The sequence below is a fragment of the Heloderma suspectum genome, chromosome 3 (genome assembly GCF_057233095.1).
Source record: "Heloderma suspectum isolate Gila_16-S chromosome 3, 16-S_ref, whole genome shotgun sequence".
NCBI lineage: Eukaryota > Metazoa > Chordata > Lepidosauria > Squamata > Helodermatidae > Heloderma > Heloderma suspectum.
The window spans coordinates 95,758,806-95,775,133 of NC_139460.1; the positions used below are offsets into that span (position 1 = coordinate 95,758,806).

A 16,328-nucleotide genomic window follows, 5' to 3' on the forward strand; every position below is an offset into this window, starting at 1 on the left:
TTCTATTACATTGTATTCTGAGTGCTATTTTTGGTAGAAAAGCAGGGTACAAATTGAATAAATACATAAATAAAATAAACATGTCTATTATATACAGGATAGTAAACAATCTGCAAACTCATTTCTCAGGTGTGGATTCTTACGTAGCCAGAATGGCAGTATCCGCACACAAAGGGGAGGTACTAGCAATTTCAGGGGAACCCCAAGGATCACAGGAGTACAAAATCTTAAGGAAAAAAAACCTTGAGGGAAAAAAACTAAAAACTGCTCTATGAGGACTGAACATGCTCATAGGGACAGAATGCTGGCTGAATGAGGGGAAACAGAAAACCACAGTGGGTAAATGGAATTAAGTATCCTGAAAAAGGGTATGGCTGGATTGCTAGAACCCTGGACAGGAGCATTCCACAGTACAACATGCAGTTGCAGATCACACTTGTTCTGTTCTATTATGCATGAGACCCACTCAAAAATCATCTGAGTATTCCTTTTCATTTATTTTAGTTATTAGAATGGTTTTGTTTCACTTGTGTTTTGTGCACTGCTAACAATTGTTACTTGTTATAAACAGAACCAACATGTTACGAGAGACCACACCAAAATGACAAATTAACAAAAGCCAAAATCTGTGGAAGTGCTTATATATGAATTCTGAGGTTTTCCACAAGCATTTAAACAAAAGATTTCCTTTGAATGAATGCAAACATGGTTTATACAAATACCAAACTTGTGAAATCTCTCATATCGGGATCTTCAAATGCAACATTACTGTAGATCACAAATCAGAGCATATCTTTTAAACAGTGGGACAGAAACACCCTCCCCAATATGAGAACCTCATCTACTTGTCCATATACAAAAGCCTTACATCGACATAGAGCATTAATTTGTTCGTTATCTGACTTGCAGTATGTATTCTCATCCCCAAGATAATTATTAATATCATAATTTTTCAGAGGATTTTGCACTAAATTCTCATTAGAAGTGTTCTAGCAACATAATAGATTAATAGTGTGGTGAACTTAAGCTTGAAAAATATCTTGTGAAATTTTCACTTAATGCTAAGTTCAGACTAAGTTACTGGATTGACTAACACCTCAGTTTTAAACACATTTCATAGATCAGTTAGCTAGAAAAAAATGTACAATATTTGGAATTTAAGTGACAATGTAATTCTGTGCAGGATTGCAACCATATGTGCATGCAACACTAACTGCCAATGGAACTTAATGTTATTTTAACTGAGGTATCAATATATTTGATAATTGTCTTATACAAAAATCAACACAATATATACTCAGCAAAAAAACAATATCCAAGTACACTTGCTAAATAAAAATAGAAAAATGTATTTTCCAATTTAAGCTACTGCTACAGCAGGAAAGTTCAATACTGAGATTAAATATAAGCACAACCTGAAGATCAGAGAAATCTGGAACAAAGACATAACGAACACATTAGGCAAGACTGCCATTCTTCCCAGTTACCAAATTAACTTCAGACTAGAGGCTTATTACAGGAAGACGAGAGCTTCAGCTATTGGGCAGTATAGAAATGAAATAAATAAAATAAATAAGACTAGACCAAAAGACTAAATATTTTAATTTACTGTCCATCATATTTGCCCATCACAGTGTGGGTAATACACTTGGATATATTAATTGTAGTGAAGTGGTTAGACACTTCAGTTTCAATATGAAAAATAGAAGTTCAATTTCACCACTCTGCCACGAAGCTCAGTATGTGGTCCTATGTCAACCTAGCTGGTCAGCACATACATTCCCCTTCCTCCAGTTCTCTATGAATTGGAAAGAACTAAGGGAAGGTCTTCGAAATAATGTTACCCTGTTAGTCTCAGAAAGTACTTCCTCCAATGCCTGGGTACACTTCATTATGATAGCAATATAAATCTGATTATTATTATTATTGTAATGTGCTTTGAGAACTATTATGGTTGAAATGGATATATAAAGTAAAATAAATAAATACAATGTGTGACATAATACCTCCTTCTCTTATTAAGAGAAGGGGGTGTTCTCTCATAATGAACTTTGGAACAGGCAGAAACAGTGTGTAGATCCTCACAGCTTCTGCCTTCTCCGAAGCTGAGCACAACCTCGCTCCCCTCCCACAAGTCTTTTGGTATATGCAGGGGGCTGAGATGTCTCATATAATACTGAGCTTTGGGACAGACGGAAACTTCTACATGCTCCAAAGCTCAACACAATGAATAGAACCACCGTTCACCCTTCCACATACAGATGGGAGAGATGTCATGATGGGAAGACAAACAAGTCAGTATTAACCCTACGTATAAGCTCCAGTAACTCATCAGGATAGCAACAATATTCCGTTTTGCCTTTAGCCTCTAAACATATTTTCAAGAACAGCCTAACATAGCGCCATATTTTAGAAGTCTCAAAATTTTGTGGGCAAATTGTCTGACATCAGAGTCAGCTCCAACTAAAAACAGAGGTTCTGTTTCTCATATGCTTTTCTGAATACTGTCCAACTTACAGTGGGAATTTTGGGGAGCAATAGCTGTGGGATTTGGTCTGGCAGCCAACACACCAGGTACCGTGCAGCAGCTTCCCATGAGCATGTTATACCTTTGCTCAAAGAACTGCACTAGCTACCTAGAGGGCTGGAAAGAAACCAGGATCCCCCCATTTTTTCTCCAAGCCTTCACATGTCTACACTGCCAATATGTTATTGGGCCAAGTTCAGGGTGGTCTTATTGACATATAAGACCCTAAACAACTTGGGACCAAGTTACCCGGGAGAGCGCCTTCTCCCATTTCAATGTGTCCATTCATTGAGATCTACAGATCAGGGCCTCCTAACTGTTGTCTACACATGTACATCTGATGGCAGCCAGTGGGAGGAGGGCCTTTTTGGTTGTGGCACCCCACCTTTGGAATCTCCCCCACAGCAGTATGACAGATGTTTCAGCACCTGTTGAAGACACATTCATTTCACTAACCAATTTTACTGCCTACCTTGTTTTATTGTAGATTTTCATCTCAATTCTTTTAATGAATACTGTGCAGTCCCACCCTGGAATTTGTTCATGAACGGCAGTATATACATATTTTAAATAAAGGAATAAAAATAAATACTGTAGCATTTTGCCAGCAGACAAATCCTTACTTCCACATCATTTTAGACAATGAATAGTCATAGGGTCATAAATAATTCCCTAAATTAAAGTATGAATTCAAGCTATAGAAGCATTAAAATAGACAAATATTAGGAACAGACAGCTAATTAACCAACTCACAGGGTAGCAAAGTTCCAAAACTGAAGAGTCATATGTCAATTTCACTGCAGGCAACACACAGCTCTCCTGGGGGTACTTCTTTCCCTGTGCCTAACATTTATAAAATTCACATTATTGCTACTACTTTTTCATTGCAAGAGATTTCCTCAAATGACCTGCTGGCACCCTCTCTTCACTCAAGAACCCCAACAACCCACAAGCCAGACCATTGCTACCTTCCTCCCTTCCCCTTTCTGGCTTTTGCCCTGGAAATTAGAGCCTGCTTCTTGCAATTCTATTTCCTTGAATTGCCCAGGACCTATATTTGGTCCTGTCTTCACCATCAGTCACACATAAATCTGTATCTCGAATACGATGTACACTTCTGGTAGTTTTATACTGAAACACAATGGATGACACCATAGAAAAGAAAAATAATTAAGAGATGGAACATCTTCCACGCTGAGAAGCTTAAAAATTAGATTGTAGTTCTAAGCTCAACCAGCCTCAATTCCATCTAGAAAGCACATTGCCCAGGCAAAAAGCAACATCTCACGGACTAATTCTGAGTAAGCAGTGCCCTTCCAAGCATAAAATGGAAACATGCTTTTTTCAGAAATAAAAACGGCCGATTTAAATCACTGATTTGATTTAAATCAGTTTCCCATTTAAAACTTCTCATATATTTCCTGAACAATGGTGCAAATCTGACCACTAAGCCATGTTAATTTACAACTAGAGGATTATTTAAGTTGTAACATTCTGACAAGGCTTTGCATCTCTATGACCCAGTTCTCACATAACAGTGGCAAATCATGGATTAATGAATTTACAATTTGCCATGGCACATGCCATTTCCTAATTGAGTATGTAACCTCCAATCAGCTGTATTGTAGGTTGATGCATGATGTGTAAACCTGGACACTTTGAGTTGTTTGTAGGTTAAACAACCTGCAGGTAACCTACGATTAGTTATTAGGTTAACCTTTGGTTGCTTAACCCACAAACAATCCAAATTGTCTGGGTTTGCACATCACGCAGCAACCTACAATCGAGCTGATCAGAGGTTGCATATTCAACTCAGAAGTGGCTTGAATCTGGCACATGCTGTGGCAGATCACAGGTTAATTAACCCACAATTTGCTGTCATTACATGTGAACTGGCCCTTTGTCTCAGTCAATATATTTTGCATGTTTTCCTTTTTTACCTATAGAGGTAAAATATTCCCATATGGGGTCTTTCGTATGAACAGCACTCATGACAGTATGAGACAGTATACACGTCTATGCAGAACACTGGGGCTTATTCCCAACCAAGTGGTTATAGGATTGCAGCCTAAGTATGGGAAGACAGGGAGACGGGCAGACACTGGACAATTCTGTCTCCCCCCCCCCACTCCTTTCCAGTATTGCTCCTTTCTGAATCACTCCGTCTTGGCCCAGCCCTGTCCTCACAAAAACTAACTAGGAAACAAAAAGGAAGTGTTCATGAGTGATAGATCGAAATAAGGTTTTATAGTTACTGGGCAGATATGAACAGTTTATTTTCATCAGGTAAAAATGAAATGCCTATGTTTGGGTAGTGTGTCAGTATTCATATCTGAGATATGTTCAGATTGGTTCTTCATTTGGATAGAAAAGCCTCCTTTTATGAGATGAAAAACTAAAACGAATGCCCATGTTTGAGTGAATTTCCTACCAATGTGTATCAGTGTAACAGAGCCATTAATTCACTTTCAGGAGACCGTAAGTATAAGTTTAGCATGTTTATGATGAGATGTAATTGTAACTATGTTGTTTTTTTAATGAGAAAAATCTAATATTTTATGATTTTGAAAAAAACTGATTTAAATTTTTAAAATCCAATTTTAAAAAACATCCATTTTTATCCACCCTGATGTGTCTGCAAAACAAAGCTGTCCACAAATCTTTTATGCTTTACTTCTGGAGTGGGCAGCACCAATTTCCAAGCAAAACACTTATTTATTACATTTCTAATTTGCCCAATCACCAATGTTCACTTGTGGAGCAACAGTGTGTGGCCCAGAACAGTGCTCAAGGACTTCTAACCCATCAGGCATTCCTTTTGTAGTAAATCTACAAAAAAGTAAATCTAGAGGCCTCTGTGGTAGACATCCACAAGTTTTGCCTTTGGTCAGTAGCCAGCTATCATCTGTTCTTATCACCAAACCTTCCCCATGTCCTCTGGCAGATGTGGAGGACTTAGGGAAAGGAGAGGGAGGACTAGAATAGCACATCATAGAATCACTCCATAAAACACCTAGTCCGACTTTAGATATGCCATCCATCACAGTGGACAGGTCTTGTGCTTCTGAGGGTTGTTGATTACTAAGCTTGCAAAATATTTTAGTACCTATAAAAGTACTTGACTTGAAATCACTGCTTCTGTGAGAACAAGTAAGGTTATTAGTATTTCATGAAGTTTTATCAGAGACCTAGAGCACAGGGCCAGGCAAGATTTGGAACCATAGAACCACAGTAGGCTTAGAAGATACCTGAAGTTAGTAGTTTAATTTTTACACTGAGGCAGGAACACCCACACACAAGACATTCTCAATACATTAACTCATCCAAAGAGTGGAGGCATTAATACATAGACAAATTAAGCCAATATCACTCAAGCCAACAAGCTATGCTATATGGAACTGCAAAAAGCCCTGGACTGCCATACCACCCAGTCAGCCAGTATCATGAATGTAATAAGACCTTTTCATCAACCTCCCCAGCCAGGAAATTAATCTTAGCTTTTTAGCACCAGATCACTGCCCAATAGGTGAAGTATCAATATTACCACTGTGGCTCCGCTCGTTCCGTTGCATCCATGGGACCAACCACTAGAACAGGAACTAGCACTTCCTAAAGCAACCGTGGAATGCTCATTTCCAGAACAGAACAGGTTAGCAAAGCTAACCTGTGAGCTCTGTTGACCTGCCCCATTCCAGAAACAAGTTTCCGCTAATTTCCAGTTGCTTTAGGAACTGCCAGTTTCCCATTGTGCTAGTAGTAAATCCCACTAGTGCACAAGCAGCGCTGAATAATGCCCTGTCTGCAGAATGAGGTAGGCTAGAAGTCATTGAAAGCATGTCATACTGCAAAACAAAACATTAAAGATTCTGGAGGAAAAAATATGCTTCTTGTTCTTGAAGCATGTATTTCTCACCCAAGTAAAACTTTTTCTGAATTTGAAGAAATTACTGTATTTTAGAATAAGTTTAAATCCCATAGCTTCTTGAGAAAGAACCAAATATATCACTAGACATTACACAAACATCAAAATATGTAAATTAAGGAAAAACAGATTCAAACCTATTGCTCCTGAACTGTCACAAGTCATGGCACTACCAGTGCAGCAAAGCACCCAAGATAATGCACGTATACATTAACAGATATGTGTGCAATGATTTTATTGTGAAAGGCCTGGTAGAAGTCAAATGCAGGCAGAGCGGGGCCATGGCAGAACAACAGGACAGTACTAAATTTTGTGCTATCCTATGCACTTCAACAGCATTAATTCCACCACCAGCCTGCAATAGTGTATCAATGGAAACAGAAAGCATAATTTTTAAAAAAAACTGAAGTTCCAAGGCCCATAAAAGAAACAGTTCCAACAGAACATGGACAGACAAAATAGCTATGGATCACAATGTAAAGTGGATAAAGAACTACAAGCAGACTACACACTGAACAGAGACCAACAAAGCAAACACCGGTCCACAGCAAGGCATAGCACAGCAACCAGTTTGCATCAACACAAATACTGGTGAAACAGCCCTTTGCAAAAACAGAAAAAGAAAAAAGCTTTAAGATTGAGCTGCAAAAGGAAACAATACAGAAAAAGTACCATAAGCAATAGGACTTACAAAATGTTTGATATGTGGAACAAGTCCTGAGGAATATGGTTCGAGTATTATTAGTATAGTGAAATGTAAGGAATTACTGTTAAAAGTTTGACTTCTACTCTTCACAATTTTAGCATTTGTATGAAGTGGCAAGTAGCCCTATTTCTAAGCAGATAGCAAAAGTTTTGTCCAGATCTCATGACAAAGCAACCAAAACTACTCAAGCACAGGGGGAGTGGGAGAGAAAAACAGAAGTGTTCCCTTACCCCAGCCTTCCCCAACCTCGAAGTCCAAAACATCTGGAGGGCACAACTCCCATCTGCCCCAGCCAGAATGGCCAATAGTCAGGAATGCTAAGAGTTGTAGTCCAAAATATCTGAAGGGCATCAGGTTGGAGAAGGAGGCCTTACCCCAACAACTATCTAACTCAAATGCTGTTATCCTGCTGCAATCCAAGATGTACATACTTAAAAGTTCATTAAATTAAGGAACTTACTTCCAAATATTTGGGATCCACATGTCAATTAACCAAGCAGAGTCCCATTGCCCACAACTGGATTTAAATTGTAACTCTGAAAACTGAACATGTATCTAAAATATCAAAACAGACAGAAATATATGAATAGTCAAATCTGTATGCAATAATTCTCCAATATGTTTCTCTAATAAAGGAAAAAGAAAAGTTAAAACATACACTGAGACACCATATACACATTTCCTGTAGTAATATGACATTATCCAAAGTTTGAGAAGTTGATATGGTACACATGAAATAGTAATCTGGATTTAACCAGCATTATAAAGATATAAAAATACAAGTGAGAAAAAACTGTGATTCTTCCTTATAAAGCGGTGTGTTAGCCTTTTAACAGTAAATACATTAAGCAGTTTTCAACAAGCCATCTTTGAAAGTTAAAATAAAAGAGAACAAATCTCCAAGAAATGATGCTGGTTTGTGCCCACTTAAAACAGTTACTTCAAGATTAGCTTTTAAAATGTCATTATCCAGAACACATTCTCGAGTATTAGGGATGTGTTTCCAGATGTCTTAAAAGAACTTTTGGCCAATCTAGACAATAGACAACCTGTTCCTCTTTGGAAACAATTCTGAAATCTGCTACATTCTTCATTTTAATTGCTAACTCCCCTACCCCTCACAGAAAAGACCAATGATTCTAAATATTGTTATAGTCTCAAGTAGCTATTCCTTTCCCCAATTATAAGCGTTTATAATATTGGCCTTGTAACATTCCCAGCGCTCTGGAACAAACATGGGTGTGATAATATAAGAGATGTATCTTTTTCTGGGATTTGTATCCCACCTTTCAATTTCATAATGAAGCACTCAATTACAGTGATGTGAATATACTGTAATGTTTATAGCAATCATATTTTAAGAAACAAAACACTTTGTTCATTTTCCTTGACTGGTTCTTTAAGAAGCTAGCCTTCAGCAAGACATTGAACAGGCTGAAAGTGAAAGAGGTAGTTTGTGTGTTTTTATCTATATTTATGACCTATATTTATGAAAGGGATGGGGAGGGGGGGAATTTAAAAGATGAAAAGTTACTCTACTGCAGTCTTGCAAGTACACTCTTACAGCCCATCCTAAACATAACAAGGAAGCAACCACTATTGTTTTCAATGGGATACACATCTAGGCAAGAATGCATGCCATTCATACTTGGAAAAAAGTATCATTTCAAATCAATGGTGCTTCCTTCCATGTTTAGGATGAGAGTGTGTTAGTAATTTCTCCCAATAAATACATGATGAAACTGCACTGCAGCTTATTCCTGGTTATATTAATAATTTGTTCAAAGCAACATCTCAGTCATATACCATCCTTAACTCCAGATGTGATGAGAAATACATTATTTTGATAATTGCCCCCATCTAATTTTCAAAGTAATGTTCTTGTCCTATTTAAGGAAAAAAAGGATTTCAAAACCAGCATAAGAGCATACCTACAGTTTAAGAAATTACTAGAGCTATCTGCATCCCATCTGCAAGTTGTTCATTTTTCATCCATGATTTCCTGAAGTGGAACAGACACTATTAATCCACAACTATGAATTAAATCAATTAAATCCCATTCTTCCAAGGGATTCTTTCTAGCTATAGAACTCAGTATAATACAAATGAAAAAAGCTAATAGAAACTGATTAACACACTTTTGCCATGCATAAGTTGCTGTGGCACCAGTTAGGCTATAACAAAAACTGGATACCATAGCCATGTCTCTCTTTCATATACTAGACACTGGCAACTATATAGAACCACACCCCCAAACTTCATGTTTACGTCAGTACAGAGGTCCATTCAAACAAAATCTGTATCACAATCATACCTTAATATGTTATGCAAAATTAGGATACTTGCAGAACAGAACAGTGCTGGGAAAGTATTTAAGTCAAATTTACAGTGTCTTGAAAATCCTAACAAAATACTTCACTTTACTATACATGTAACCCAATCCTATGCACGTTTATTCAGAAGTCCCACTGAGTTCAATGGGGCTAAAGTCACAAGTGTGCATACGACTGCATCCTTAAATTTCTTTTTCTATTCACATTTAGCATATATGTTGGATTCTGAAACTAACCCCATCCCCCACTCCAGCAAACAAAATACATCAGGCAACATTGCTATCACGGCAACCTTGCTCTATTAAAATCAATAGGAGTTTTTCCAGTAGTTTCTATAAAGATAAAATTGTTCCTGAAAGTGCTTAAGTATTTACAAAGCAACCCTCTGTGTTCTAGAAGTATGTCGAATATTCATAAATCTACCTAGGAGATGGTGTTTTTCCCGAGTTATAAAAAAAATGATTAAAAATTACGAACCAAAGTGAATTGTAACACAGATTTTGCACAATAACTGAACGGTGAGGTTGTACAACACCGAATATACATAAAGATCCAAATTATAATATTTTCGAACCTAACGGAGAAGGGATATTGAATTCTGAAGGCTTATCCTACAATAACGCGGATTTACTGAGAGTGCAGCCATGACACAGCCCACCTGCACCCATGACAATAATGTTTACAACGAAGACGAAGGCTCTGAGCCTGGTCGTTTGAAACTGGATTCAGAAAGAAAGAGCCTGAGCAGGGCCTTGTTTCCTGGCGTAGCCCGGGCCTACACGATTCCAATCACTCCACCTCAGTAATGGCGTTCGGTGTGAAGTGAAACGAGAATCAAAGGAACTAAATGCCGGGCGAAGCTGCGTCGGCAACCCCTTGACTTTCTTGCTTGCCAGCTTCCCCGGCTATTTAAGGAGAGGTCAGGTCAGCAGGCGGCCAGCTCTGCAGGTCGTGTCCCCCACCCTCCCGGGGACTGCGGATACGGGGCGTGCGCGCCCCATTCTCCCGCAAGGCCCAGGACAGGCCGGGCAGAGAAAGAGAATGAGGAGTCGTCAGCCATTTTCCCTTCTCACTCCAAAACACACTGACACACGCACGACCAGACACTTCTCACTCCAAGGCACAGTGACGCGCGCGCGACCAGACACACACCGGGGTGCCCCCGCCCCGGATTGCTACTTCCTCACCGAGTGCCCCCTTCCTTCCCCCGGCGGGCCACAGCAACACCAACCCCTTTCCCGACGGGCTCACCCCCACACAGCGTCCCCTGTTTCCGCCGCTGCTCCTGGCTCTAGTGCCGAGGCCCGCTTCGCTCCCGGGCGCCGCCGCTGCTGCTGGTTCTGCTGGCAATGGGGGGAGGAGGGGGAGGAGGCGGCGGCTGCGGCGGGTGTGGCCGAAGACTTTCTCATCCCAGGCGGCAGCAGCCGCAGCAGCAACCAACGGGGCTGCGTCTCATGCCGGTGAGGAGCCGAGTTGCTGCTACTCGAGACGCCGGCTTAGCCTACCCCAGGCGCCGTAGGAAGCCGCGCGCTATGTCGCGAACCTGGCTGAGAGTCTCCTTTCGGGGGCGCCTGGGCGGCTTCCCCCCGCCTTTTTTTTTAGTTTTGCGTCACCAGCTGTTCGGTGCCGCCGCTTCCCAGCGACCGCCGCAGCGCTGGCGTTCAGCGGCAAGGCCCGGGTTGGCGCTTTTTCTTGCCAGGCAGCTCCCGTTAGGCTGGGCCGGGCCTGCAGTCTCCGTTCTTCCCAGTCTGCGGGAATCAGATGCGCTCAGTCCCTGGAGAAGGACGCGGAAGTAGGAGATTTGGGGGAGGGGGCTCTGTTCGGCGAGGCCGGCTGCGGGAAAGCAACGGAGCCTAGCTCTGGAAGAGGAGAAAGAAGGCCGCGGTGCGATTAGGAGCAAAGTCGCGGGAAAGGCGGCGGCGGCAGAAGAGACGGAGCGTCTGTGTCCCGGGCAATATGGCGGCTCTAGCAAGGCTCGGCCAGCAGCGGCAGCGGCGCAGACTCCGATTCAACGCAGCGGCGCCGGCCCCGCCACCCAAACAGCATCCGCGGCGGCGAGCGTGACCCCCTCCCTTTCCTGCGTGCCAGTCAGCCAGTCACTCCCACAGCCCCCTTCCGCGTCCCTGAGACAGAGCAGGCAGCAGCTGCAGTTTGCCCCTTGCCTTGTATGGGTGGCGGGCTGTGGGACGGGGCCGCTGCTGGACTGGGGCGAAGTGTCCCTGGCGCGGGTGGGTGTGTGTGCCTCAGGCGCGGGGGGGGGGGGGCGAGGCCGAGTGGTGACAGCGTTGATGGGAGATGAGCGATGATGACGGCGGCCGAGCGGGGCCTGGCTTAGCTGGGCCAGGCCGCGCTCAGTGACGCGGGCGGGTGCGCGGCCGTTTCATTTCGGTTGGGCTCCGATTTGGCTCCATTGTGACCCGCGGTGCGAAGAGCGCCGCCGCGGAGAGCCCGGATAATGACGTCACCTTTCGTGTTCGGGAGGGGGCAGAATTGATCCTCCCCTTCCTTTCCCCTCGGTCCCAGGGGCCAGCCAAAGGCTGACGCGTGGGTGGGGCGGGAGCGAGAGAGCCGGCTGCCTCCGAGCTGCTAAGGAAAGGGACATTTGGTATAGTGGTTAGCCTTGGGGGAAACTGAGCAAATTCCAAAAAAGGGCTTGGGGCGTTATCAGCTGGAGCTTTCCCTCACTGCGCGAGTTGGACAAACATTGCGCATCGTATCAGAGGAAATTGGTCTGCACGCCTCTCGTCTGGAGAAAACCACCGGAAATAGCACTGAAGACAACAGAAGTAATGCTGGGTATAAAGAGACGATGTTTCTGTCTGTATTCTGCTAGACTGAGAAAACACACCCATGGTGATGCTTTGTAGGAGTAAATAAGAAAAAAGTGCATGTTTTGCTCAACTTGACAGAATGCAGAAACATCACTGTCTTTGTACCTTGTATTATTTATTCCACAGACTGAAAAATTCCAAGACTTGGCAAAATCTGTTATATATACAGACTCTTATGTGTTACTATTAGCATTAAATGCATCTGCTTCAACTCACATGCATTACTTTCCACCACCTTTTCCGAGCTGGAGACTTTCCTTCTTTAGTCTATCGTTACTGTGTTGTTGTTGGGTTCCCGGACTTGGGATGAAAGGTGGTAAACTGGCTGACAGGATGGCAACTTGCTGGTAGACTCTTAGGGATTCCATTCAGTGAATTTACCCCCGTTTTAGGCCTAAACTGATGGGGTAGCAGCCGAACAAGAATTAACTCTTTTTCAAACATACTGATTATAGTCAAATATGCTTCAAGAACTAGAAGCAGGAAGTTGGTTGACTTGGTTAAGAATTGTACTTGGGGTCCATACTTACCAGTATCTGCTGAAAGCTGATGCACCACCAGTGTGTGTGTGTGTGTGTGTCTTGAAACTCTCCCCTCTCATGAGTGACTGCATGTTTCAACTGCTTATTGAACTTTTGCACCCTGCACCCTGACCAGTACCCCCAGGGCCTAGCTTCCTTTCTGGGTAAAGATACTACATTGCATGCTTTCTTCCTAGTTTTAAAACAATTCGGTGGCTGTTTAAGACTTTTGGGACCTGGTAGTTGATATAATAAAGTTTGTTGCATTAACTAAGTAAACAAATATAAAGGTGTATGGTGCATTAGGGCCTAGATCAGCTTTCCCCAATCTGGTGACCTCCGGATGTTTTGGCCCAACTCCCATCTGCATTGGCCATGTTAGCTGGGACTGTTGCAAACTGCAGTCCAAATATCTAGGTGGCACCAGGTTGGAGAAGGCTGGCCTAGATGCTACTGTACCATAAAATGTAGTCTTACCTACTTGCAGACTCTTAAAACATTTTCTTAATTATAAATACATATGTGATGAAACCAGTATTGGGAATCTAACTGAGAAACATGGATTCTACATCTACAGTACTGTATAAAGAAAAACATTTTAAACATTTAAGGCATAATCCTATGTGTTGTGCCCTTGTGAGACAGAAGCCTCCGTTAATTATTTTGTACAAAGTTTATTCAGAGCATACTTCGCTCAGAATCTCATTTACACTGCAATCCTATAGATGTCTGTTGTTGTTCAGTCGTGTCCGACTCTTCGTGACCCCATGGACCATAGCACGCCAGGCCTTCCTGTCCTGCGCTCTCTCCCGCAGCATGCTCAAGTCCATATTCATTGCATCAGTGATGCTATCTAGCCATCTCATCCTCTGCCGTCCCCTTCTCCTTTTGCCTTCAGTCTTTCCTAGCATCAGGGTCTTTTCCAGAGAGTTTTCTCTTTGCATTAGGTGGCCAAAATATTTCAGCTTCAGTATCTGTCCTTCCAATGAGCACTCAGGGTTGATTTCCTTTAGGACCTATAGATGTCTACTCAGAAGTATATCCCATGTTTCTCAACAACTGTTATTTAGAGGCATTCTACCTCCTATATTGGAGGTAATATATAGTAATCATGACTAGTCTTTTGATAACTTCCATGAATGTGTCTAATCCTCTTTTAAAGCCTTCATGTAACTATGCATTGTGTGAAGAACTATTTCCTTTTGTCTGTCTTGAATCTCACAACATTTAGGTTCATTGGATGACCCCAGGTTCTAGAATTATGAAAAATAATCCACTTTCTCCATGCTGCATATTTTTATACACCTCTGTCATGACACCCTTTACTCCCTTTTTTTCTAAGTGAAAAGTGCCAAAAGTTGTAACCTTTCCCCTTGATCATTTCCCCTACTGCATTCTATATAGGAGAAACAGGCTAGTCTCCATGCAAACGAATAAATGGACACAAATCTGACATCAGGAATGGCAGTGTTTACAAACCAGTCGGGAAACATTTCAGCCTCCTAGGACACTCTGCCAATGACCTTAAGGTGGCCATTCTTGAACAAAGGAAAGTATCAAGATTCAACCCAATGTCCAGTGGTTTAAATAATGACAAAGGGTTAAAAAAAAGCACTACATATATTAATTGGCTCACCATTGCAATGATGTATGTGTTATCACCTAGCAATGTTTTGTGAATGGCAACTGATAAGTACATTAGCTTATCACTCCCTGTTTTGCATTTCAATTCCCTCCAATAGCACAATTTACATGTCCCCTCATGTGTGTGTATATAAATCTGCCAATTTGAGGTTAACAATTCATGCATCTGATGAAGTGGACAGTGTCCACAAAAGCTTATGTCAGAATAAATTAGTTTTTAAGGTAACACACGACTCTTTGTTGTTTTTTATCATTTGGGTTGCCCTTTTCTGCAGCTTTACCAGCTCTGTGATATCTGTTTTGAGGTGTAGTGACCAGAAGTGTACACAGTATTCCAAGTGTGGTTACACCATAGATTTGTATAAAAGCATTATGATATTGGAAAATTTATTTTAGATCCCCAATATGGAATTTGCCTTTTTCACAGCAGCTGCACACTTAGCTGGTTCACATGTCACAGCAGCAATTCCTGTGTTGCTTAACTCGGGAATTGTAGGGACCAGCAGCGTGCATCAGCTACGTGGTCATAGTTCCTGTTTTTGACTAACAACCCAGGAACCTGGGTTGTTTTGTGACAGGCGAACCCGGAAATTCTGGGTTTGGGGGTTAAACAACCCAGAGTTAAGCCAATCATTACCCATGGTTTGTTGTTGGGTTAACTCTGGGTTGTTTAACCAATAAACAACCCAAAGTTTCTGGGTTGGCACATCACAAAACAACCCAGGAATGGGGTGTTCCTGGGTTGTAAATTAAAAGCAGAAACAACCAGCATGCAGCTTGTACACTTTACTCATCCCCACAATTCCTGGGTTAAACAACCGAGGAATTGCTGCTGTGATATGCGAACCAGGTCTGGGTCAATGTTTCCATTGTTACCCCCCCCCAAACTCCAAGATCCCTTTCTTGATTTGTCACTGCCAGCACAGACCCCATCTCTTGTTTCACTATGCTTTTCCCCTCTCTTCCTTTCATTCTGCAACCTGGACATGAAGCAAATACAGTGCTGCAACTCTTGTTGGTTTAAAACTTTCTCTACTCACAGCATGAGATGTAGAAATGCCTTGGTTTCTAGAGTTGTGAAGTATTGTAGGTTATACACAGCAAATCACTTAAAAAAATGTACATGTACTTCTTGACAACTTAGGAGGCAATCCTATGCTTGCTTAGACAGAAAAAAGTCCTGTAACTCCCAGTGTTCCCCAGCCAGCATGGGGAATACTGGGAGTTGTAGGACTTTATTCTGTCTAAACAAGCATAGGATTGCACCCTTACAAACACACCACAAGCTATAACTCAACATTCTAATGACCTAACCAATTACCCTTACTGAAGATTAGTTCTATAGTTGTAAAATCATGAGATGATTTGCATCAATAGTATGAAATTGGTATGGAAATTCACTTGCATCAGAGATAATACTATCCACATTTCAGAGAAATCAGATAAAATGGCTGAGTTACAACAGTTTTACAAATGGAGAAAGTAGGATTGTTTTTTTCCGGGATGTTTTTCATATTTTTGTTGAAAGAGGAAGCATAGTTTAAACATAGCTCTGTCTGGAGTTACAGAATTCCCTGCCCCCCACTTAACACAGAGAAATTCAAGTACGTTGAGGAGATGCAACTTTTTAGTTTCTGTGCACTTGTAGTGTTGTGATGTTTTCCAGTCCTTATGTAGTTCAGTGACGTATGCTCAACAGCAACTAGGGGGACTTAACTTAAATTTTTAGCCTGGAGGGAAAATAAATAATTTGGTGAGGAGGAGATAGCTGCTAAGCAGGGCTTGTTCACACCAGGATAGGTAAAATATTTTCCATTCCCACCCGCAATACACAGAAAGGAAAG

The 16,328-nt window shown here is 41.7% G+C and overlaps 1 protein-coding gene across 5 annotated transcripts in view; it reads right to left on the reverse strand.

The window, feature by feature from the left end:
* The window catches only part of USP9X (ubiquitin specific peptidase 9 X-linked), a 117,227-nt gene extending 105,556 nt beyond the window's left edge, over positions 1-11,671 (reverse strand). For 3 of the 5 annotated variants that reach the window (XR_014789131.1, XM_084843912.1, XM_084843909.1), the window contains exon 1: positions 10,740-11,671. The gene's annotated coding sequence lies outside the window, so the exon portion shown is untranslated. Of the gene's footprint in view, positions 1-7,615; positions 7,711-9,086; positions 9,158-10,739 lie in introns of all 5 variants that reach the window. The other 2 variants (XM_084843910.1, XM_084843911.1) reach the window with 2 other exon arrangements.
* Between the last annotated feature and the right edge of the window lie 4,657 nt (positions 11,672-16,328).